The sequence below is a fragment of the Fragaria vesca genome, linkage group LG5, assembly GCF_000184155.1.
Source record: "Fragaria vesca subsp. vesca linkage group LG5, FraVesHawaii_1.0, whole genome shotgun sequence".
Lineage (NCBI taxonomy): Eukaryota > Viridiplantae > Streptophyta > Magnoliopsida > Rosales > Rosaceae > Fragaria > Fragaria vesca.
In genome coordinates this window covers 26,377,948-26,392,518 of record NC_020495.1, presented here as the reverse complement: position 1 = coordinate 26,392,518, position 14,571 = coordinate 26,377,948, and positions in this window count along the sequence as shown.

Sequence of the window (14,571 nt, the reverse complement as noted above, 5' to 3'; positions counted from 1 at the left end):
TGCCTGCTCTTCAATCTTAACTTGATCCACAAAATCATGAAATTAAAACAAACAAACAAAAATTAGGAAGGGGGTATTAATCAATCTCTCAGACAAATGCCTCGTTTCGTCCTCATGATTTTTATATATGAATGGATCGGACTCGTCATCTGTTTTCATCATCACAGAGAAAACCCAACACCCACTTCAATATTCAGACCAAAAATCAATCACAAAACAAAAACAAAGATTCAAACTATGAGAGATAAAAAGATTCCTCTCAGACAAATGCCTCGATTGTCGTCACGATTTAATGAATGAATGGATCGGACTCGTCATCGTTTTGATCATCACAGAGAAAAAGCAGAACACCCAGTTCATCAAATTTGAGCAACATAAACCACCATAAGATTTGGAGAGAAAAAGCTAGATACTTTGAGAAAAAAAACAGAGCAATCAATCAAAAACCTCAAAACGATTAGACCCATAACTATGAAGAAAGTAGCAAAACACAACAAGCGGCAGAACAAAACAGAGAGTTGATACCCAGAGCGACTTCGCTTCCGATTCTTCTCCGTTTCGTGTGTTTAGGTTTTATAGGCCTCGACTGGGCTCATTAGGGTTAGGGTTTTGGGTTTTCGGCGTCCCCACTATTACGGATATGCCAGGGTCGCCAGAAACCAATCGTGGGCTTAAACTTTGGATTTGTAATTGTGGGCTAGTTTATGAAGACGAAACAAGGGGAAGAAAGTAAATTTGTGGACTTCAAAAATGAATTTTCAATCATTTTAAGGTGGTGTTATTAACACACTATTTTTCTCTATTCACACACCCTATTTAATAAATAAAACATTTGAAATAGTGTGTGAATAGAGAAAACGGGTGTGTTAATAACAACAACTTTTATTTAAAAACTGTTCTTCAAGAGAGAAAGATGGAGAAAACCCTAGTCGTGAGAGGGAGGTCTTAAGTGCTGCCATACCATGTCTGCCGGCGCGCCCTTGTGGTGGCGTTGCCTAACGGGCCAGAAGAGAGGATATTGTGTCTGAGAGAATAAGGTTGGGTCAGAGTAGATGGTGCAAGGTGACTGTGTCACGGTTGATATGTAGGGATCCTTGCTACTAGGCATAGCAGGGTAAAGGACGGGCTAATGGTGTGGCAGTTATCTTACCCTAAAGCAGAGCGGCGACGAATCGAGCTGTGGTCGCATGTGGTGGTTTAGGGTCACAGGTCACCTCAGAGTGACACCGACGTTGGGGAGGTACTAAAGCCTGTTTTTATCGGGTCAGTTTGGACGGATCATATATATATATATATATATAGATTTTTAGGATGCTCTTATTTGCCCCATGTTTTACCATTCACCTCATCTACATTTTTATTATTATAGATTAACTTTAAAAAAAAAAATAGCCCCGTCAGTTAGCTTCATGATTAGCTCTAATCATGAATTTGGTGTGTCAATAGTAAAAAATGATGTGAGAATACAGTCACTTTCTTTTTTAATGTGATAGGATATATACACTAAATACTATAATGATAGGGTACCAGTAGCCGGGAGACACGTGTTGGTAAAGCGAGAGATCATCTTCCCAATTAAGGCCAACAAAGATTTTACCAAATAGCAAAAAATGGTGTTAAAATTTTCCTTATGTTCTAGGATATTATGTATCTTTCTAGATATTCTTTATGTGTGTCTTGGCCTTATGCCAATAGGATATATAGTTAGACTAGATCTATGTATTCATATCCTTACCACATTGGTATTGTATAATTCCCTATATAAAGGGCTCATATCAATGAATAAGATGATGATTCTCTTGCTATCTCTCTTTCTCTACACTTTATACTTAATCATGTTATCATGCACATTGTTCTAACCCTAGAGCCAATAGCCCACCATTTGTTTTTCAAACCCTAAAATCGGGCAGCCTTGTTTTTCCCGATTTTTGACCAAAATTTCGACTGCCCACCGTCGGAATTTTATATCCACAGAAAGCTCTCTCCGTCCCGGATCCAACGCCGCCGGCCTCACCCTGAGAACCGGCTGGAAAGTCTCCGAACTGGCCGCCGGAAGATTCCAGACCGCTGCCACTACCGACCACCGGTTCACCACCTTCCCTTGCTCCTATCAACCTGAAATTTTGACAGTAGCTTCCCCATGCAGAACTGCTCCTCCTGTCAAATTTTCAGCCCCAAATTCGAAGTATAAGTAGGCGAAATGTTGTTTCTCCTCTCGGCAGCCTCTAGAAACCAAAGATTTCAAGATTGCTCGTCTTCCAAAGAAACCAAAAAGGTATGTTTTGAAACCTTAAACTTTTCCAAGTTCAATAACTCGAGGAGGATAAAATCATTTCCTCCCTTCTCCATCTCCATTCTATGCTTGGGATTTTGTGTGTGCAGGTACCAAAAATCCCGGAATTTTATTCGCGGGTCAAGAGTGTGTTTGATCACTCTTGCTTCCTTGTCCGGGTTGTGTATGATCAACTCCGACCTTTCTCCGGATTGTGTTTGATCAATCCGAGGCCTTTTCCGAATTGTGTTTGATCAATTCGCGGCTTTTCCGGATTGTGTATGATCAATCCGAAGGACAAACCATTAAAAGCATTGTTTGTGACCTCTATTGAGTCTCATAACAGCTTGGTTTTGTATGCAAGAGTAACGTAACATTCTGCTCATTGAGTTTTGACGTACTCGATACCTAAGGCGAATCTTCGTTTGGTATCTGTGGAACCTTTCACTGAAAAGGATTAAACCACATATTTTGACCCCCAGGCTAACAAGCCTAAATGCCGAGATTTCACATCTCATGCGCTCAAAGTCTTTGACGCGCCACATCGAGAAGCCTTCAATGACAATCTGTGCAAAAAGTAATGACCACAAAGTACTGTGGAATGCACTCATGAAGCGTTTCTTGAAACGTCCATATAACTCTACTTGTTGAGTTATTAGTCAAGTGGATTGCTTACCACCTTAATTGACTACATATTGTCGATGATCTTTTGTGGCATCATGATCCATAATCTTTAGCGGATTCGATCATCATCAAGTTCTCTAGGTCCTCCAAGTTGGTTTGGAATTACCAACGATACTTGATTTTGATCATACAAACGGGAATTGTATATATACGCTAATGTGATAAACTTATTTAGGATTATTCCCTAATGTGGGGACAACAATATGAGTCATGGCAACGGCAGAAAATGTCGTGCCGATGTCTAGAAAATAGGAGGAGGTGTCGCCGGCTCTAATAGCGACACTCCCGGTCTAGACACCATTTTATCAAAACTACTCACGTCAGCTCATGACAATGCAACCGTTGTGGATCTTCGGATCACTGGTTTAAGATTGTCAAGCTCCTTCAAATTGTAAATGCATACAAAAAGGTATAGAAAATCAATATGAGGACAAGAACGTCATCCTCATGATCCTGAATTTCAAAGATTCGGATTCTGCTCTAGCTACCCATGACTCTGACGTCATCGACTAGACATTGATTTTCGTTCCAAGCTATAAGTACTAAGGCGTTGTATTGATGTCCTTCGTCTATTTGAGACCTCGATGTATTCACATTAGCAATAACGAATGCCTTGAGAATTATTTCGAAGTTATGAAACCATTCTCCTCTTATGGTTCGTACTGATTTACAAACAAGATGTACATTTTTACATCGTCCTTAGAAGCATGGCATATTTACAATCTACATGGTTAGATTGTGCCATTTTGGTCTCTTCCAAGTGAAGATGACGCACGGCCTTACATCCTTAAGTAGGATCGCTAACGTGTTTTCGGTTAAGTCTTCTACCCTATAGCGGATTTTCCATCATCAATTGTTCAACTAGGCTCATCCAAGCTCAGTGTGATGTCTTAGAATTGTCCGAAATTAAGGAGATAGTGGTTTTAAGTGTGTTTCGCACTACCGACCCTCCACGGACATGCCTGGTCATACTGACTTGGAGTTACCGAAAGCTTTTGATTTTGGATCCCCCTACGCTATTAAACCAATTGCCATCTTACAAAAGACGTTGAAGACTTATCAAAACTGGAAAATTATCATCATGATCGAATCCTCTAGGTTCTCTGAGTTAGTTTATGTTCATGTCAGGAAGCTTTTGCTAACTAGTCATGGAGTTTACGACCTTAGAACGACCGAAAGGACTTGGTTTTGATCATACACACGTCATTTTTGGCTAAGGCAAAAGCCTACACGCTATTTGCAAGCTTCACAGCTTCGCACATGCCAAATCTGCGAAAAACAGCAATCTGTCCCTTCTGGACAGTCAACTTCGTTTGAGCTTTGTGAACAGCTCCTGATGAACTAGACAGTGAGCTTTATATCATTGGAAAGCTCTATGAGTCTAGTTTTTAGAACTTTTCGCGGTTCATCCATATCTATTTTATATTTTAACGAAGAAGTTATGGCTGTTTTAGTGCGCAAATGTCATTCTGCGCAAAAATTTTTATGCACTCTCGGGATTGCAGCTTTTCGTAGCTTCTTTCAATCATTCTAAATGGTTCAAGTGGAACTATTAACTCGCCTATCTACTCCTTCTTGTAGATATGTCTCATCGAGACATTGAGTGCTTCGCAGATAGTGGAACTATCCACAACATTCTAAGGAACCGGCAACTATTTTTGGATTTTGTGCTTTTGTAAATCTTCTGTGACTACAATGATTGAATCATACCGGTCATTCAAGGACGCGGTTTAGCTTAAATCTTGATGCCTCATGGCACCATGATCAATGTCACAGATACCCTCTATGCATTGAGAGGCAATTGAACCATATTGAGCTTTAAAGACATTCATGCTAATAGTTTTCATTTGAAAACACATTGTGAGAATGAACCAGAATTCTTTTGTGTATACCTTCTCATGAATGCGGACTGAAGCGCATCTTGGAGAAATTCATGAGTCAATCCAGTGGACTGTATATCACTACGATTCGAATATCGAATCCCATGTTGTCACCAAACATGATATTTGGGACACTGACTCATATAGGCTTTGGTTTGACCATATTGGTCAACCTGGAAGAGATATAATGGTCCAAATTTTGAGAAATTCTCATAGACATCCATTCTTCCTCTCAAAACGAAGACATTCGAGATCTAGCATCACCATGAAGCATGGTGGTGACCCGGGGGACATTGAGGTCACCCGAACACGACTCCAACTTCCTGGAGGTCGTCCGGTCAATTCCTCGAGCAATTGAGGTGCACCGGCCTTCCCTCGATGTCGCATTGGCCCCCTGCAATGCCCATTACTCGTTTTGAAAGCCTATTCTTTAGCTAAATTAGGAGTGAGACCCTCCTACGCTAAATGACACAAAAGTGAACATTCCATTCTTACATCAAATTAAGTAGATAGATACAACCAACTTGCGGACACCTTTTTATGTTTTAGGGTGTTGGTTGAAGTGTTAACACACTGGTCACGTGTTACACTATTATCTACTGCTTATGCTGCTTATGCTTCTACGGGCTCACTAGCTACCCATTCTTTAAAGAAGTTTATTGGGATGTAAGTTGAAGTGTCCTGTACCCCATGTTCACACGCAATACGGTCTCATCGAGGCTACGATCAAGCAACTTTAGCTTATCGCTCGAACATTATTGATGCGCACCAATCTTTCTATTGCGTCTTGGGCCTATGCAATATTTGCATGCAGCTTTACTATTCATCTACGACCCACCATCATTGAATATTTTTGTACTACAGCTCGTGACTGTGTACCAGGATTGCAATCCTTGAGCTCAAACAAGATTGAAACGGATCTCCAATCCTTGAGCTCAGCTAGATGTTTATTCTAGGTGCCAAATCGCACTGCCACTGTGCACAATGATGGGTCATTTGAGATGAATAAGTATTTAGGTTGGATGTGAACCTCCACCTATAATCTGCATATGTAGAAACCTTATCAGGCGATCTCTTTCACCGCTATATTGCGGATTGTCACTTTGATGAGACAATATTCCCGCCGTTAGGGGGAGATAAGAACACAAGTGTTCAAGTGGAACAACGTGAATTGTTGTGGTTTGTCCCCACTAAGTCTCATCTTGATCCCAAATGCTTAAAGTGTTAAAGTGACGAGATCACATGCTGCAAATATGTCTGCAAGGATTGATGTCCTACAAAAGGACATTGCGCGACCAAAAGGTGTTGGTCTTGATGCCATCACCATGGATGGTGATATAGTGACGCCATATAGTGGCAAAATTGGTGTCACAAGGCCGTGTGGCTTCCCAAAAGGAGGGAGACCCCTTAGGTTCGATACTTTCTCGCACTAGGAAGTAAGCTAGTTTGGCACAACCTGATCCATTGATTAGTGATACTCAAATCCGTCTCATGAAGTCTGAATTGTGATTATCGTTGGGGGACGCCTCAATGTCAAATCCAATCTATATAGAGATCTCTACAAGTATTACACTAGTGTACATGAGGACGTGGGATAATGAGTCTATTATCGAACCACCTTTCGTTGATGGATATCAACTTAGTTGATTGGCCTAATGGAAAGATGCGATCCAGCATTAACAAAGAGATAGGTCCTTGGGCAGGTGATGCCGACACCGTAAGCTACCCTATCAACTATACCTTTGTGAGAAAAAGAGCTTAGACTCACCTTATGGCGCAAGGTCTCTCACTAACACGCACTAGGATCGACTACGATGAGATATGCTCTCGTAATGGATGTCATTGAACTCCACTACTTTGTCAGTTTGGTAGTTTCCGAATAACTGAATATGCAGCCTATGAATGTGGTCATAATAACATCTCTATGGGATCAGAGATATACATGAAGTTCTTAAACGGACTTCATTCATCCTAATCAAGTAGCTCCAAACCACAAGAGCATGCGTTTGCTAAATGTATTGAAACGCACATGGACTCTACTTGATTTGGAAGGGATATGGTGAATCATGCCTTTGCGTGTTCATTCCAGAATTTACATGGACTCTTGATGGTTCAAGAGATGCCAATATGTATCAACATCCGAAGAAAAAGATCTTGGGAAGACACAGTCTCGATAAGGCACTCGATGACTGTATTGATGATGATTTTCCATCAATCGGCTTAGGCGTTCTATAACTAGTGAGGCTTACATATACTCCCATGATTAGTCAAGGTCTTTGCTCTAAAGAGAGATCCGTTGTTTTTTCTAAAGAAAGATGACAAATATGTGTTAAGAGATGGAGTTCCCATCTAAGTACAATAAAACGCATCACTGTACTCAACACAATAAGAAAGACTTGACATCTCATTCGCTATAAAAAGTTGTAAAGCTAAGTGTAGCTATGCGCCCATGCAACGCCAATGTAATGGCAGTAACTCCTTTTTCAATACTTAATGATATGAAAGGTTGAGGCTTATTCTATCCCTACATAAGAAAGACACATCAATAGCGAAATCAGAATCTGCCAAGTTTCGTAGGTCAAGCTCCACGGGACCTACATGAAATCTCACTCACTGGAAAATGGTGAAATTAGTACTATTTGAAAGGTATATGTGTCTACTTTCCAGTGACACCAACCATTTGATCATACCTATCATATTGAGTGAGTTATGGCCATTTTCGTAAAGTAGGACGAATCTGTCCGAGAATCTGATTTTGGCAAAACAGTCAACTTCGACCGGACTTTGTGAATAGCTCATGACGAACCAGAACGTGTGTAATATACGGTTGGAAAGCTAAATGAGTCTAGTTTCCAAAACCGTTTACGGTTCGTTCATATGTATTTCCTAAAGGAAGTTACGGCTGTTCTAGTACCCGAAGGTCATGCTGCGCGGAAATCTGATTTCCTGCACAAACTTATGTTTTGAGTTCACAAGCGGCCTTCTCCTCAAGATCTAAGTGTAAAAGATCATTTGAGGACAATACGGCAGGATTTAGTTAATCGTTGCTAATGCCACATTTGATGACACGTTAAAGAGCATTGACATGCTAAGTTGTTGAAACTTCCATGATTAGTAAAAATCAGGAAGAGCCCTATGATTGATGTTAAGATCAGGGGGAGGTGCGAACTTCATGGGGAGTGTAGCACATACATACATATCACTATCAAATGTGAAGGTTGCGTTGTACTCTTTTTCTCCTACGATCAAGGTTCAGTTTTTCTCCCACAGGGTTTTTATGACTTGACGAGGTTTTTGACGAGGCAACAGATCAGCACCATCGGCATATTAGCGCGCGGCACAAGGGGGGGTTTTCTAGGATATTATGTATCTTTCTAGATATTCTTTATGTGTGCCTTGGCCTTATGCCAATAGGATATGTAGTTTGACTAGGTCTATGTATTCATATCCTTACCATATTGGTATTATGTAATTCCCTATATAAAGGGCTCATATCAATGAATAAGATGATGATTCTCTTGCTATCTCTTTCTCTACACTTTATACTTCATCATAAATAACATTAATCGTTACACTTCTCTAACCCATAACTGAATCAATTATTACTTTTTTCCCCGCATGGTTAATTTGTTATTCAATTCACAAAATCATTAGTATGATCAAATTATAGCTTTATAATACCCGTCTTCATTGCTCACAACTGTTATTAGCATACGTACAGATCTTTTCACATGAATCAAAATGGACGAACATTGATTTGGAAATGAAAAGTGGTAACAAATCAGATTTTTATTATATTAGGAAACTTTATTATTGTTTTTTATTGCTATAAATTAAATGCGAATTTCTCATCAAAACTATTAAATTTTCCTGGGATATGTATAAGGATATTTCTAGAAAAAGAAATAGGTGTTATAAGTATATTTGATATTGAGATTAAATTATTGGGTGGAATGAGCAAACAAGGTGAACAAAAAAATATAGGGTGGCAATAACCACACCCATAGTTAAAACATATTGGTATAAAATCTTTCTTAGCCAATAGTCTAATATTGTAAATTAGGATAAGAATCTACCAAAATTTATTACTAAAGGGTATAACGGCCATGTAATGTAAACAAATCAGTAAAACGAAGAAAAAAAAAAACTATGCACCAGCTGAGTCATGGAACATTAAATAAGATATATGTTTGCGTTATTCTAATTAGCATCTAATTGATATTTGATTATTATGCATATATGCATTTCACATACTCATTAGTTGCTTCTCATGAATCATTTTGCTATATAAACCAACTCCCTCACCCCGCAATACATATTATCATAACAAAATAACTTTTTTTTGGTGTCTCCAACACACAACAATGGCGTCTAGATTTTCAATCAAACTGCAGTCGGCTGTTTTTTGCATCGCTTTTCTAGCAGTCTTGGCACTTGCTGAAAGTAAGTATTTTTCATGTTTTTCTTTTGTAACATGACTCCCACTATCTTATTAACTTGCTTTATAATAGTACGTGTACATGTTTGACACTTAAACTAGATCATGTAATTTTCTTTAAAAAACGAAAACTTTCGAAGACGATGATTTTTTTTTTTAATGGATTATAGGGTTCCAAATTGATTGAAATTTGAACCTTTTGTTTTCCTTTTCAATATGACACTAACATGCAAAGAAACCAATACCATTGAGGAAACTAGCACCAGCAACAAGGAGATACATGTTGGTAAATTATCAAGACTTGACCAGGCTTCACATACATGCGGAATAGAGAGTGACCCAGGCCCTTGTTTATGGTGTTGTAGTCTCCCGGGTCCACCGAGTCCACGTGGAAATTGTTTCATGACGAATCAGATTGTCATAAATTTGGTGATTCTTAACTAGCTAGCTAGCTAGATAGCCTGTCACAAATAATATAAGATCAAGAGATTTGTATTGTTTCTCTATTTTGAAATTGTTTCACTTTTTTCTTTTTGAATGAACAAATCTCTCGTTCAACAGTTTTGCTCACTTATTTAAGTGAGCATATTACCAATACCAACACAAGAAAAACATTGTTCACCAAATTATACATTTTGTACCCAAGATCATTAGATTTCAAAAATAAACATAATTTCTTTGGCCCAATCAATAGGCATGAGGCCCAACAAGAGGTTACCTTAGTCACCTGCAACTTTTCTCCCACTAGACCTGTAAATAGACCAGATTTTGATCGGGATCCAATATGAAATTGTCATTTTTAAACGGGTTTAGATTGAAAAGTATGATCCATTTAAATGTAGAGATCTCAATTAATTACACTAATGTGATTGTGATATGGGCTAAATGTTGCTGCTTAGTGGGGATATATGACATATATATTCATGTGTGTGCTTGCGCACAAGAGCGCTCATCTTAACCGATGATATCAAATCCCGCTCCGTGAGGTATGCCAACATATAGCATATTGGCCTGAATGAAAAAATTCTAACTAGGTTGAGTTGGACCCATTAACAAAGAGACGGTCTTTGGTTTGGTGATGCCGACACCCTCTGGAGTAAAACATGTTGGATACAAATGAGTCTTTGTTAGAAACATAATGAGAAAAATGAGATTGTAATGTATAAAGTTTGCCTTGTAGCACAAGGCTTCTCACAGTGTTCTGTAATCGACTACGATGTGACGTAATGGACGTTATATCATTCCAATAAGTTATCAGTTTGGTAGTATCTTAACCTGTATATGCAGCTGATGTCTGTGGTATTGTGGTTACTACCTATCTTTATCGGGATCTAGACACGAATACACACACACACACAGAGTTTCTATCCAGAGTGAAGTTTCGCTTTTTCGCTTTGAAATTAACGTGTGAAGTTCCTTATTTGACTCACTTTTCGGTCATATTTTCACATCTCCATCGTTCAATTTATTGATACTAATGAATAAATAATTGCTGCAAAATTTAATCTAACTTGATGATTGTTAAGGTACCAAATTAGATTAAATCAATTAACGAACCATAAATCTGTCTAACTAGAACTGTTTGTGTAAATAACGATTATGAAAACCCAAACGATCATCAAATTCGATGAAACTTTGCATAAGTGATCTATGCATTGGGCTCTACCAACTGAACAGTGGAGATGTGGAAATATGTTCGAAAAGTAAGTCAAATAAGAAACTTCACATGTTAATTTCAAAGCGAAGTCTCACACTGGATAAGAACTTACACACACACACACACACACACACACACACACACACACACACACACACACACACACACACACACAGACGCCGTTACCAAAGAGGACGTCCGCACAGCCCTTAAAGTGCGAACGTCCCTTTGTTCTCCACCGGACGGCTCCGACGATGGAGCGCCTCCATCCGAGAGGACTTCAGCGGCGTCCCCGATCACTTTCTCTTCCCGGCGAGATCGATTTGAAGGTCTGGGCAGCAACCTCCACCCAAAACTTCAGACAAGATCGATCTCGCCGGAAAACTGGAATTCGGCGGACTTGCTGGTGAGAGAAAGTGATCGGGGACGCCTCTGGTGTTCGCTCGGGTGGAGACATGCCGTCGTCGACGCCGGACGATGCAGAAAGGAGGGACGCTCACACTTTAAGGGCGTGCGGACGTCCGCCTCTGATCCGGACTATATATATATATATACAGCCCTTCTTGGCTGCGGACGTCCACACCGAAGGTTTCACTGCGGATTTCTATTTTTGCACCACTTTCTGATCGAATTTCCTCATCTCCACTGTCAATTATCTAGATAATATTGTGTAGATCATCTATGCAAAATTTCAGCCAATTTGGTGATCGTTAAGGCCCTCAAACTCAAGTTTTTCTGGTATGAACACAACCGGACAGAATTCAGTCCGCTCATTTGTTTTTCGAGTTTGAGGGCCTTAACGATTACCAAATTAGCTGAAATTTTGCAGAGATGATCTACACAATATTATCTAGATACTAGACAGTGGAGATGAGAAAATTCGATCGAAAAGTGGTGCAAAAATGGAAATCCGCACCAAAACTTTGGTTTGTCCGCACCTAAGAATTCCCATATATATATGGGATCCCTTATTGTTATACTTGATATATATCTGTGTATGTGAAACTAATGACAGACAAAGATTATTAGAAAAGTGTTAAAAGGCCCAGAAAAACAAAAAAGTTGTTCTATGTCGAACTTCATCAGTCAGATGCAAGCACAAAAACATAATGGTCGATAGGAGGGATTCAATTCAGAAAAACTACATGACTATTGAGATGATTATGCTATTTGCGCTTCACCTCCAGAAAAAAAGACTGAGATTTATTTATGGATCGATCCGTCCCCGTGCACGAGTTTGTTTCGTTCTGAATCTTTCAACAGATGTGGAATTGTATGAATTTTGTGAACATGTTAATCTTGAATGACAGAGTAGTAGCATTTGATCATTTTAACTTGTGAAGTGTATGCAATTTTCGCTCGATTGTGGGCTAGTTCTATGAATGCAAGAGCTCTGGTGAGAATGTATCGAGAATGTTTGATAATTATTGTCCTCAATTGAGCATATTGTTTGCTTTTTTGGTAATAAATACTATAACTTCATAGTTGATATAAATTGGGGAAGAAAATCTATCAAGAATAAAAACAAAGCGAGCAGAATCTAAGCTTACAATAAAAAAGAAAAATCTCTCTCATTTGAAACTAATTAACACTTGAATATTGTTGGATGCTTTCCAAACATGAATATCTCATACTGATTATCTGTTGTTGATCACTTGTTATATAAACACACTCCCTCACAGTTTTATATACATCGTCGCCAAAAGAAGCTCTTTGCTAGTTGCCTCGCACAAACAACAATGGTAACCAAAACTTCAATCAAAGTGCAGCTGGCTGCCTTTTGCATCATCTTCGTATCCATCTTGGAGTGTAAGCGATTTCATAGTTCTCTTTTAGAACATATTCTCACTTTCTTCTTCAGCTAGTATATGTTCTTGTGCATTGTGTAGATTAAACCCCACAACTTTTATTTAAAATAGTACCATGACATGCATCTGTCAAAATTGTGGACTACACCACACGATTTTTGGCCTTAGGTCGCTTGTTCTTGACTAGTTAATCTCGTATCGATTGAAAATCTGAAATTTAATCTTTTTGTCTTTTCAATATGACACATTAGGCAAAGAAAGCAATGTCATTGGGGATATTAGCACCAACAGCAGGGAGATGCATGTTGACAAATTGTCCAGATATGATCATCGATTTTATAAGAGCATAAAGATACATATTTGCGCCTACAAGTGCCTTAGAGGAGAATGTTATTGGTGTTGTGATCTCCCGAACAGGGGAAATTGCTACTCTGTCGAAAAAGATTGTAATAAAGGTTGCCTTCCCTAAGGTAACCAGTCCCAGATAAAAAGGCTTGAATTATTTCTCAAAATAAAAATAAATAAATGAATGATGTTGATTTATCCTTGATGTTGTTGTTTTTCTTGCATATTTCTACTCTAATTTAATTAAGCGGTTGATTTTATTTAAAAAATCATCTTCCAACAAACAAAATTGTACGACACCTTCTTCTCAACTCTCGTGATAATGTGCAGATTAATCACAACATCCATGTAACATGAGATGAACAATTATTCTTTTGAGTTCTTATAATATATATTATATATATATATATATTCTATTGAGTTAAATTCTCTTTCCTCTTTAGCTAGATATAGCTAGAGAAAAATTTAGCTTTTATTTAGCTATGTTGTTGGAGTGAAATTTTGTCCTTGAATTAGCTAAATTTAAGATTATTCTAGGATATAGGTGCATTGGGTTGTGCTCGAATTAAGTTGTGACCAAGCTAAGACGGAAGAGGCCAAATAATATTAGTTTCCGAACCACAAACCTGGACAAATCAGCACACGCGCGATGTCTAAAACGTAATGTTATGGATCCACTCACACGTAACTTACGACAAACACACCATAAACACGCTAAACGAGATTTACGCAAGAGTTGTTTTATAAATACGAGAGGAATCAAGTGATAGAGGGATGAAACAAAAACCACAAATCAAATCATAGCTCAAGTGATAGCGGGATGAAACAAGTGATAGAGGGATGAATCAAGTGATAGAGGGATGAAACAAAAACCACAAATCAAATCATAGCTTATAGTGTAAGTACTCTCTGAGTGCATCCATACCCTTCCATCAGAATTTTCTTTCGTCAAGCACATAGTCCGAGCCCAAAAATTCTATCCTCAAGAAAAAGGCTTTCATTCCCCCTCCAATCAAAAGAAATAGGTGGAAAAGTTTTCCTCACCAATGCGGTCGTATCAGTTTCATTAATTTTGTTGATGTTTTGAAATATGACATTAGATGGTGCTAAACGTGATTCATATATAAAAAAAAGATTCTTTTTAAGTGTTAAATATTTATGTGTTCTAGGATATTCTCTATGTGTGTCTTGGCCTTATGCCAATAGGATATGTAGTTAGACTAGATCTATGTATTCATATCCTTACCATATTGGTACTGTGTAATTCCCTATATAAAGGGCTCCTATCAATAAATAAGATGACTCTCTTGCTATCTCTTTGTCTCTACACTTTATTCTTCATCACGTTATCATGCACTTTGTTCTAACCCTAGAGCCAATAGCCCACCATTTTTTTTCCAAACCCTAAAAACCAAAACCCTAAAATCGGGCAGCCTTGTTTTTCCCGATTTTCGACCAAAATTCTGACTGCCCTCCGCCGGAATTTT